This window comes from Benincasa hispida, chromosome 11 (assembly GCF_009727055.1).
Source record: "Benincasa hispida cultivar B227 chromosome 11, ASM972705v1, whole genome shotgun sequence".
Lineage (NCBI taxonomy): Eukaryota > Viridiplantae > Streptophyta > Magnoliopsida > Cucurbitales > Cucurbitaceae > Benincasa > Benincasa hispida.
Genome location: NC_052359.1, coordinates 30,056,078 through 30,068,421, shown reverse-complemented (window position 1 = coordinate 30,068,421; position 12,344 = coordinate 30,056,078).

Below are 12,344 nucleotides of genomic sequence, written 5' to 3'. Positions count from 1 at the left end.
TTTATTTATTTAATAAAATCTGAGGTATTTTATCTGACATTTAGTAACATTAACCCACAAAACTAATAAACAAACATCCAAGGTTATCTTCTATAACTTAAACATGTATGTAGAGACATATAGGTGGATTGTGTTTAAGTGATAACCTGGATGGTATGTATTAGATGGATAAGGTTGGGTACCTTATCTTGGGGACACTATGAATACGGCCCACTTTGTAGATGTTACAATTGTTGTCAAGTTCTACAAATGATCTGATCCTGATCATTCATGTAAAGACATATAAGTGGGGGTGTTCTATACAAAAGAGTTTGTATAAGATCGGGCCATGAAATGAGTAGTCTCATTATATAACATCATTAATAGTAGAGATTTACATTTCACCAAGATGACCGTAGGTGACATGACCTGAATCCTGAATAAGTTGTGAACTTCTGCTTATGAAGGCGGTTCTTTGATTTGCATGGGTGAGAATGGTCAGTTTGCCAACTCAATATGCCTATCATTTTGGGGGATTCGTCTGATTGGGAGCTGGGAACACAATTACACAAGACGAAATTCACTCCTTCCTTAATATTGGAGTAAGTAGATAAATTACTCCCTTGAGGGCTAATTTCAGGGCTTGAACAACGTGGCGCCATACCCTCTCTTGGCCAAGAGGGGTTTGGTCATAGTTGGACTATGATTTGTTATTCATTAGAGGGACCAGTGGTACTTAAGGAGTTAGATGTAACTACAATGTCAAAACGGTAATTTTGGCCCAACTGTACTTACAAGCAATTTGTGAAGGGTCATCGCACTGTTGACTAGTTATATCCAATGGACATAGAAATATATCTGTAGTACGAAGAGTGTTGCTGTCAATCTTTAGTGGAGTGACAAACAGTTAATAGAAGTCGGGTAATTTAACTAAAAGAGTTTAATTAATTATCCAAGTATCATTGGAGCTTCAATCTACAGGTCCATAAGGTCCCCTCGGTAACTCAACTGGGATAATTGAGAATGAGTTTAATTTTGGGTTAATTTGAATTGTTCAAATTAATTGATGGAATTGATTATATATGATATAATTGATTTAAATTAATTATATATGATATAATTAATATAATATATTTGATACGTTATAATATAAAGTTTATTTTGAGAGGAAATAAATATTTGAATATGATTCAAATATTAATTGTATGGATTAGATTCATATAATTAAATTTAATATAAATTTGATTTATATTAAATATCATAAAATATTGAGAGATTTTCAAACTATAGGTTATATTATAATATGATATAATATAAACTATAGATTACAAATGTTATATGATATTTAGTATAATTTATATTATATGATAAGTTGGTTATCATATAATTACATTATGTTATTTATTTTTTAAAAAAATTATAATTTATTTTTAAAAATAAAATGGGAGGTAGTTTTGTAACTCCCTCAACATATCTCTCCCAATTTCATCATGGAAGGTGGGTGGTTTTTCTTTTGGGAGAACATTTGATCTTCTTCTTCCAAAAAGAAAAACATAAAGAGTGAGGTATCTATCTCTTCTGCTTTCTCAAGAATTCCTTCCCAAAATAGAAAAAATCCTTTAAAAAAAATCCTTCCTCTCCCCCTCTTCCAAATTTTAGAACACATAACCCACATACTTATGTGATTTTCAACGCATAAGGAGAATACGAAGGTCTCATTTTTTGTGGTATTCCAAATTGATTTTGGGTTGCTGGTTTTGTTAGTGATCAAAAGGAGATTTCGTGACTGATCAAAAGAAATTCATGAAGATTCTTTTGGCTTCAAGGGAAAACGTGACTAACCCTAAATTCATCTCTGTATTTAGTCTAAGCATGTTGTAAATTATGATAAAATGCGTAATGTAGATCTTTATAATTTTAATTCACTATGAAATTTGAAAATTGGGATCGATTCTACTTTCGTATTGAACTTCACAGTCCTTCAAATCAGGCATTCAGAGCTCCAGCAAAGCAAAATTATGAAAATGCCCCTGAATAGAATATAGGGTTGCCCTTGCTTAGTGCTTTGTGTTGCGCACAAAGGCAGTAACATGTTTATGGTGAGAGCACCGTGATGCTCCGAACTTTTACGGACACACACGCTAGGGTGCGTGACAAAATGAAGAGGGCGCAAGGTGGGGTGACACTGTGTGTGGGGCAGTGCTTTGGCAGCAAAGGCCAGAGCGCCACTACGCTCGATAGCAGCACCGCAACAATGGCACAGTTCTATAAACTTATTAACTCTTTTAAGGTTTATCATGCACAAGAGGATGGAGGTCGAGGAGAGTCTGGAATTTCTTCTTCTCCCTTTATCTTTTTACATCTTAGCTTAGGATTATGTGACATCCCAAATTTTTGGGTTTTAAAATTAATTATCTCGAACTATTTGAAATTATATTTTCGATTTTTGGAGTTCGACATTGAACTAAATGTGATAAGATAGTTAAGTTTATATTTAGTGATTTGGATTTGTGGATTATTTTTATGGGAGATTGAGAGGTTAAAGAAGAAAAAGAAAATATATATATGTATATATATATGTGTGTGTATATATATATATATATCTGTATGTACATATATTTATATATACACATATGTATATTACATATGACATCCCGAGTTTTTGGGTTTTAAAATTAATTATCTCGAACTATTTGGAATTATATTTTCGATTTTTGGAGTTCAACATTGAATTAAATGTGATAAGATAGTTAAGTTTATACTTAGTGATTTGGATTTGTGGATTATTTTTATGGGAGATTTAGAGGTTAAAGAGGAAAAGGAAAAAATATTTGTGTATATATATATACGTGTGTGTACATATATGTGTATATATATGTGTGTGTGTGTGAAAATAGTCATAATATATATATATATATATATGTAGATATGTTTATATATATATGTATATTATTTATATTAATACATTATAATATATGTATATATGTGTATATATACAGATATATGTGTATATATATACATATATCTATATATACACATATGTATATTGCATATATATATATATATACACATATATCTATTGTATATTACGTATCTATATATATGTATATACATAGATATATGTGTTTAATATATATATATATATATATGTATATTACATATATATATATATGTATATTAGATTTTCCCTCTTCTCCATGTCTGCAATCGTGAGCGCACCCCCTTCCCAATTCACAACTTTATCTTTTCTTCCATTCGCAATCGTGCGCAACCCTCAGCCCCCAGATCCACTGCCCACATGAGAAGCTCCAAATCTGTCATCCCACGTCGCTCCGACCATACCAGCCGCGTGATCTCTTAGTTGTGACCCAGCGTCGCTCGTTCTATCAGAGTTTCAGACCGCGTCGTGATCCAGCCGCAACCCACCTAATCTCCAACCACAATCTCCAGCTACCTCACTTGCCTGCTAGCGCCACCGTTGGAGTTTAGCTGCCAGATCTGAAGCTGCGCCGCTGTCCACAACTGTCTGTAGCTGGTGCTCAATGTGGCCATTCGTGTGGGTTTTCATCGAGTCGTCCATTCGCTGTAACATCTGTCATTTTGTCCGCTGCACTTATTCACCGCCAACCATTGGTCACTGCCACTGAGTCTTCGCTTTACATTGCCAAATTTTTAGAGTTCGATAGGTTCTGGTGAGTTTGGATTTCATTGGGTTGTTTTTGATCTACTGGTATATGGTTAGTTTAATGGAGTTTCAATTGTGGCCATGATAGGTTGGTCTAATTTTAGTTTTCTCACGCTACCTTGATCATAGATTTAATGTTATGGAAGAATTCGAAGAATTTTCAAGAAATTTCAAGCAAGGTTGGGTCTACAATTGGTGAGTTTTGTTGGGTTTTTGTTTAATGGTACATTACCCATTAAGTTTTGTGCTGGTTTAAGTTTGTTACTCACAATGCTTATGTTAGATTTGAGCTTTGATGGACTTTGAGGCACTGTTTAGAAGTCGTTGGGTTTTTGTAGGTTATCTTAAGTTTAATTGTTGAGAATTTAGTCATTATCTTACTGGTGATTTGTGCATAGGTTGGACTACTTGGTGGATGTCTTTGAGTAAAATCTTGGATTGATCTTGTTTTGACCTCCATTTGGGCAAGTGGTTTAAGGATAGTTGAGGTAAAGTGGGTTGAAAATTTATACTTTATGGAATGAAACTGATTATGGTTTATGTTTTAGGCTTTGGATTAAAAAGTTTAAGTTGATGTTAAGATTGTGATTGCACTGAAAACATGATTCTATTTTGATGGGTTGAGTTGCTATGACTTGCTATGGTTGGACTATTGAGGGTGTTCTGGAAACTTGTGTTTATGTTACGGGAAATATGATATTATGTGAATTATTTCCTACGTTTGAACGATGGATGGACTGTTGAGACTGTTCTGGAAACTCTTGAATGAGTATGTTCTAAGATTATGATTACATGCTTATGACTATGTTAGACTGGTGTTGACTTTTAGCATTCTTAATGAGCTATGTACATCCCCTGTGTATGTTTTAGTGTCCTTGTGGGATTGCCACTTATATTTATGATTTTTTTTACTCTTTGGAGCCACTACCTATGAAAGTGTGCCTTCGGGTTTTCCCCTTATGCCTATGCTTATGCCTATGCCGGGATGTACACATTTATCTTGTTAGGAAGACTAACCTGTACACCTAGTGGGCCAGTAGTGGGTCACTTACTAAGTATTTTATACTCAATCTTTTCTTTATATGTTTTTTTTTCAGGTAGAGGTCAAGATAGACCGGCGAAGGACAAGAGGAATCCGTGACAGAGCCATTAGAACTTGACATTGCTTCCGCACATGATTTTCTCAAAGTGTTATGTTTTGTTTCAGAGTCTAATACTTAACTTATTCGATTGTTTTAGTCAGTTATTTATTTAATTTATTTTGAAGTGGATTATGGGTACCCAGAATAGTATTTTTATTTTATTTTATTATTTTAAAGCTTTATTTAATAAAAAGGTTTTATTTCTTTTATTGGATTTTTCTTCTAGAAATATGTTTTCAAGTTTATGCACGCATGTAGTGGCATCTTTGAAGTATATTAGAAAGTTGGGTCGTTACAGTTGGTATCAGAGCTAGTTTTTGGTTTTGTAGATTGACTTACATTGTAAGTCCAAAATATTCATTATGGCCCATCATTAGATTCCTTGTCATAGCCAAGTACGTCTGATCAGTAAATGTATTACGAAAAGTTTTATATGGAAGTATTTGTTTAATTTAATAGCACTAGTTATGTTCTACTTCTTGTTTAATGCCTATATGGAAGTTAGTATGAGGTGGTTAATCAATTATGATTTGATAAGAAATCAATGGATGTTAAAAGTCATTTCACACTATTTTATCTTATGAAAGGATTGATAAGAAAGAATAGATATTCCAATTCATAGATCTTGAGGTTTGGTAAAACTATGTGATCTGACAATATGAGAGGAAGTATATGTTTAAACTATTGAATTAGTTGCCTTACGAGATTATTTTAAGGAACAATGTTATATTTTGCAATGGCAGAGGGTGGTGGTGTTACAACAAATTTTTCACCAGGCACATACATAGATACAAGATTAATGTTGCTTTAGAGATAAGAAAGGGAAGAATAAGAGATTACGTTTTTATTAAAGGTTGCTACATATTAAAGTCCTATGCCTTAAGAAGAATTTTGAACAGATTAAAGTCATAAATCACTTAAGTGGTATTAGGGTTTGGAGGATTAAGTAAAGTGTTGGCTTGTGCTTCTTCATGAGCGTGTCTAAAAAGAAAAAAATCCTAACAGGTATATAGGTGATAATATGAAGAACTTCTTATGGGACTTTGATAAAATGATTTTGTCAAGGAAGCCAAGATGGTTGGAAATAAATTTGCCTTAAATTGGGAAAAATCAAGTTGTTGGATTGAATTATTGATCTCAAGGTACTTTGATTTTGTGTTCATGTACCATTGCAACTAGGACGGGTATTGGAAGAAGAACTGCCCCAGATATTTTGCAGAAAAGAAGAAGGCCAAATAAGGTAAATGTGATTTACTAGTTTTGTAGACTTGTTTAGGATGATTCTGCTTGGATTATTGACTCTGGGACCACTAACCATGTTTGTTCTTCATTTCAGGGAATTAGTTCCTGGTGGCAGCTTAGTGCTGGAAAGATGATGATGCGAGTTGGAACCAGACACGTTGTCTCAGTTGTGGCAGTGGGAGGTCTCCGGTTAACTTTACAGAACAAATTTCTCATTCTGAATGATGTATTTGTAGTTCCTAATTTAAAGAGGAACTTAGTTTCTGTAAAATGTTTGTTATAATGTAAATATCAACTATATTTTTCTTTTAATAAAGTGTTTATTACTAAGAATGGTGTTGATGTATATTCTACACAACTGGAAAATAATTTGTATGTGTTAAGGTCGTTAGCAACAAATACCCTCCATAACATGGAGATGTTTAAAACTATCGTAACTCAAAATAAGCAACTTAAAATTTCTCCTAAAGAAAATGCCCAACTTTGGCACCTAAGATTAGGACACATTGATCTCAATAGGATTGCAAGGTTGGTGAAGAATGAACTTCTAAACGAGTTAGAAAAAAATTCTTTACCTATGTGTGAGTCATGCCTTGAAGGCAAAATGACTAAAAGACCTTTTACTGGAAACGTAAGCACCCGACCCCCTAGGACTTAAGTTAGGCCGTTACTAAATACATGCATGCCTGGAACTTAAAACGACACCCTTTTATGGTAAAATAAATGCTAAATAAATAAGGTAAGTTCAAAAGCCCTTCATTAAATTCAAATATTAAAAACAAATAATATGGTACCCATAAATCATAAATGATAATAATAAGTCTGAAAACAATTCTTAATAACAGCAAAACTGAAAGTTGAAAAAGAACATGGAAAGAAATCTAAATATCATGAACGGAAGTATAAAACTAGTCCCAATGGCTCGATCACGAATTCCGCTTGTCAAATCGCCGATGCATCTCTACCTTTACCTGAAACAACAACATGAGAAATGACGAGTATAAAATACTAAGTAAGTAACCCCACTACTGGGGGTCGGGCTAGGCATCTATGTCCTCTATATGCCTACGCCTGGTGGAACGTAAAAATTACTCTAGTCCTTATGGGACACATACATATATGAAAAATTGATTTCTATCATACTGTAGTTAAGTATGCTCATTACCTCTGGTGAACCCCAAAGGAAACACAACTCCCTGGTGAATCCCGAAGGAAACACAACCCCTGGTGAATCCTGAAGGAAACACAACCCCTAGTGAATTTTGAAGGAAACATAATCTCTGGTGAATCCCGAAGGAAACACAATATCTGGTGAATCTCGAAGGAAACACAATATCTAGTGGGCATCTAACTAATCAGTAAAGATACTATCACAGTCTCAACATCATAATTATCACTATATGGTTCTATAATATACATATACACCTCAACATCATGGCTATATAACATGCATATATGCTTCAATATCCTCATATCAAATACAACCTCAGTGAATCAAGTATCACCTCTTACTAGCATGCAAGTATCTACATGCACAAATAAATTTTCAGATTCTCATACAAGCACATATATCGGTCATACTATGTTATCCATCTATCATGCTATCGTTCTGTCATAATATTCATCTATCACGTTGGCATATTTCTAGTGTCTGGCCTGTGGGCAGTTCTAGTAGTAAGATTACTTACCTCAAAGTCAAATTCAGATATTAATCCAAGCTAATGATCTCTAACAAAATAAATCCTGAATTAAGTCCCCTAATACAGACATAATACTAAATTTCAGTCTTTGGAACCAAGACCCAAACATACAAATTTAGTCCAACAATCACCAATTAACTTACCCAAACGAAACTTGATCAACAAACACTTGCAAGATTTCGACTCCAAAATCCCCTCTTACCAAACTACTTGTCAAACGAACTCGAATTCGCTGGGCAGCACGTTTCGCACTCCGAAGTATTCCAATCTTGGATCTAAATTCCAAATATGATCGGCATCAACCAAAAATGAATCCAAAATTTAATGAGCAACCAAGAACCTTCCAAAACTCAATCGCTCTTACCCAAAACTTACCAACACTACCCGAAATCCGATGAACGGCATAGAAGGAAGGTAGTGATCGGCGAAGATCGGCGGCTGGACACGGGCGGCGGGCTGGACGAGAAGTGGCTGCTAGAAGAAATGGTGTGGCGGCTAGGCGTGAAGGTAGAAGCTGGAGTTAGAGCTCGAAGCGGTGGCCTCGCTCGGCTGGGCTAGTTCGTGTGTGAAGGCTGGCGTGACTCCAACGGATCTGACAGACGACGTCGAGCGAAGCTAACATGCGACTAGGCTTCATGTCAGACTGGCAGCGCGCTGAGGAGGCTTCAAATTGGCGACTGCTCGTCGGCGTTAGGCTCGGTGAAAAGCGCGGCTGTTGGGAGGTTCGACGGTGAGGGTTTTCACAGGGGGGGAGGGGGGCGTGACGAAGAAGGAGAAGGGAAAATTTTGTTTTTATAAAAAATAATAATAATAATAATTACTTAAAAAATTAAAAGGAAACAAAATAAACTTTATTTTATTAACTTCCTTTCTTTCCCGAAAATGAAATTAATTCCTGCCATTAATTTCCAAATTGAAAAATTTCAACGTCAAACCCATTAATTTTCCACATACACTTGAAGTACAAAATTCTAAAAATGGCCTCAAATAATAAAAATTACTGAAATTACATTAATAAAAAAATTCGGGGTGTTACATTCTTCCCTGCTCAAAGAACTTTCGTCCTCGAAAGTTCATTCCTGAAAAAGCTCCAGGTACAGGGTCTTCATTTCATCCTCTTGCTCCCTGGACTTTCACAAATGCAATTTGCTTGCGGCGCAATGTCTTTACCTCTCTGGCGAGGATCTCTACAGGTTTCTCCTCGTAGCTCAAGTTGTCATTCAACTGCAAGGGTTCGAAGCCAACTACATGGGACGGGTCTGTCACATACTTCCTCAGCATCAAAACATGGAAGACATTATGAATTGAAGACAGTGCTGGGGGCAATGCCAAACGGTAAGCTACGGGGCCAACTCGTTCTGTCACACCCCTTCCCAGATTACCCTCTTGATCTAGAAGAAGGTGTGACGGTAGTAGTTAGTAGCCCTACTGCTAGCACTTCCCACCTAAGCCCTCTAACCTGAATACTAACCTGTTAAACATTATTAATGTACACATACAGCATGTCTCCATCAGGTTCTCCAAAAGTTTATATAGTCACATGCAAACAGTCATGACACAGCTTAATTGAGAATGAGCATACATCGCTCTAGCTCCCAACGTCTATTACCAGCCAAGAGACTCATACTTCAGCCTCCCTTTGCTGGTATATGGCCTAGGAGACCCATACTTCAGCCTCTCATTCAGAACTACCTACTTTCACGTAGAGTTTTCTAAGTACCATCAACACCTTAGGTACTATTACCCAGATACCTTCTCTATGTCCTTCAGTACCGGGTTATTCTCAAGCATCAAACTAAGCTTTATTGCATGGCATTTACACAAAGACTCATTCTATCCTAGCCTTCCTCTAAAACGCATGCTTCAACATAGGAACTTAACTTTTGTAATGAATTCACAACATACCTTGGCATGCGTTAAAACATATACAAGCTGGAGAAGATACGCTATGCTATTCATTAAACATTTGTTGCTTGAGGAAGTATAAATTTATCAGCAACATCACTGTAACTTACATGGTCTTTTATGCATAAGTATTGAAAGCATTAAGTTCATTTTAGTCACTCACAGCTCGTCGAAGCTCTTAATGGATTATATGCCTCTCTCTCCTCTTGGCCTAAAAGGAAATTCCCGGTTAGATTCCTTAGAATTCTCGGCAAAATGCTTCAGATAGTTCGCTTACTAATGAAACTTTCATCAAAAAAATCAACATTACTAGCAAGATAATCATCATGAGCGAGATCACCCTCATGAGCGAGATCATCCTCATGAGCAAGATTATCCTCATGAGCGAGATTTACCACTTCTAACGAGATTTGTAACTTTCCAGCGAGATTTGCGACTTCCCAACGAGATTTGCCACTTTCCAGCGAGATTTACGACTTCCCACGAGATTTGCCACTATCCAGTGAGATTCAGCGCAAAACCAGTGAGATTCAGTGCCAAACCAGTGAGATTCAGCGCAAAACCAGCGAGATTTTCATCCTTAGCGAGATCCACCTCTTCCTTATCTCGCTCTCGCTCTCGCTCATTTTCTTATCTCGCTCTCGCTCATTTTCTTATCTTGCTCACTTTGGTGAGTTGCTTGCTTAATCTTCTCAAGCAGCTGCCTGTTTACGCACTAATTTCTTATTTCAACTTAAAAAATTCATAACTCAAAATATCGGACTCTTTTCAAGAAACTTCCTTCTACAAACTTGTTTAGAATTGAGTTAAATTTCTTACCTTAAAATCTTAGCCCCAATTTTTTTGTAATTTGGCTTGGATCTTTCAATCTTCACCCTAGGCTTTGATTAATCCTAGAATCTGCCCCTTCTGCAAATTCTTCACTTTTTGTTCTTCTCCTTGTGAGATCATTCTCTGGCAAAATAGTTTCAAAAACTAGATTCTCCCAGATTTCAAATGGCACCAATTTCACTTAATTTTCTCAATTCATTTGCCAAAACCAAGCTTCTGAAGTTTCTATTATTTTTATACTTCCTTCCGCCTCCCATGATCAAAGGTCAAATTGCCACCTCATCCAGCACTTAGTGCTTAAACCCAACTACTTCCTCTCTAATCCTTTCTTTCTTCTTCTTTTTTTTCCGTTCATTTGTAATTTCCCTATAACTACGCCGTAAATTTTCACTTATCAAATAATTAATATGACATCCTCAACTAAACATACTTATATAGGAAACGGAAAATTCGAGGTTTACAATTACGACCCCCTTAAAAGAAATTTTGTCCTCGAAATTTACCTGATATATCATTAGAAAAGTGAGGATATGTCTTTCTCATTTGCTCTTCAGGTTCCCAAGTTGCTTCCTTGATTCCATGATTACGCTATAGTACCTTCACTAAAGGAATCGTCTTATTTCTGAGTACCTGGTCTTTCCTGTCTAAAATCTCGACGGCCTCTTCCTCGTAAGATCAATCTTCTTTGAGCTATACTGGTTGTGCTGCTAGTATATGCATAGGATCAAACACATACTTCATTAACATTGACACATGAAATACGTCATGAATACAAGTTAGCTCTATAGGTAACTGCAACCTATATGCTGCTGGACCAACTCGTTCCACAACTTCATATGGTCTGATGTATCGCGGACTAAACTTCCCTTTCCTCCCAAATCGAAGAATTCCTTTCCATGGGGACAATCAAAGAAATACCCGATCTCCGACTTCAAATTCTAGTTCTCTTCTTCGTTTATCCGCATAGCTCTTCTATCTATCACGAGCCGCTTTAAGATTATCCCTGATAAGCTTCACATTCTCAATTGTTTGTTGAACTAATTCTGGACCCAATAATTGTCGTTCTCCGACTTCATTCTAGCATACTGGGGTCCTGCAAGGTCGGCCGTACAACACTTCGTAGGGAGCCATTCCGATACTAGAATGGTAACTATTGTTGTACACAAATTCAATCAATGGCAATTGCGTATCCCAACTTCCTTTGAATTGTAACACGTAAGCTCTTAACATATCTTCCAGTGTCTGTATAGTTCTTTCCGACTATCCATCTGTTTGTGGATGAAAATCCATACTGAAATGCAATTTAGTGCCCATAGTCTTCTATAGATTAGGCCAAAATTTTGAAGTAAACCTCGAGTCTCGGTCTGACACTATCAACACTGAGGCTCCATATTGACTGATTATCCTGTCCACATAAATCTTAGCTAGACGGTCTAGTGAAAAAGTAATTTTACTGGTACAAACTTGGTCGTCTTGGTTAGTCTACTGACTATCACCCAAATGCCATCATATCCTGAGGGCGTCCTAGGCAATCCAACAGAAATTCCATTGTCACATGCTCCCATTTTCACTCAGGCACTGGGAGTGGGTTTAGTAATCCCACTGGTCTTTGTCTCTCAGGTTTCACCTGTTTACAGACTAAACATCGATCCACATATTCTGCTATGTCTCTCTTCATCCCAGGCCACCAGTAAGATCACTTCAAAGTTCTATACATCTTGGTGCTTCCTAGATGCATAGCATAAGTTGAATTGTGTGCTTCTTCCAGAATGGCTTGCTTAAGCCGTAGCTTATTAGGCACACACATTCTTCCCTCCTTTTTTAGTACATTATCTGCTCTCAGTTGAAAGTCAACTCTGA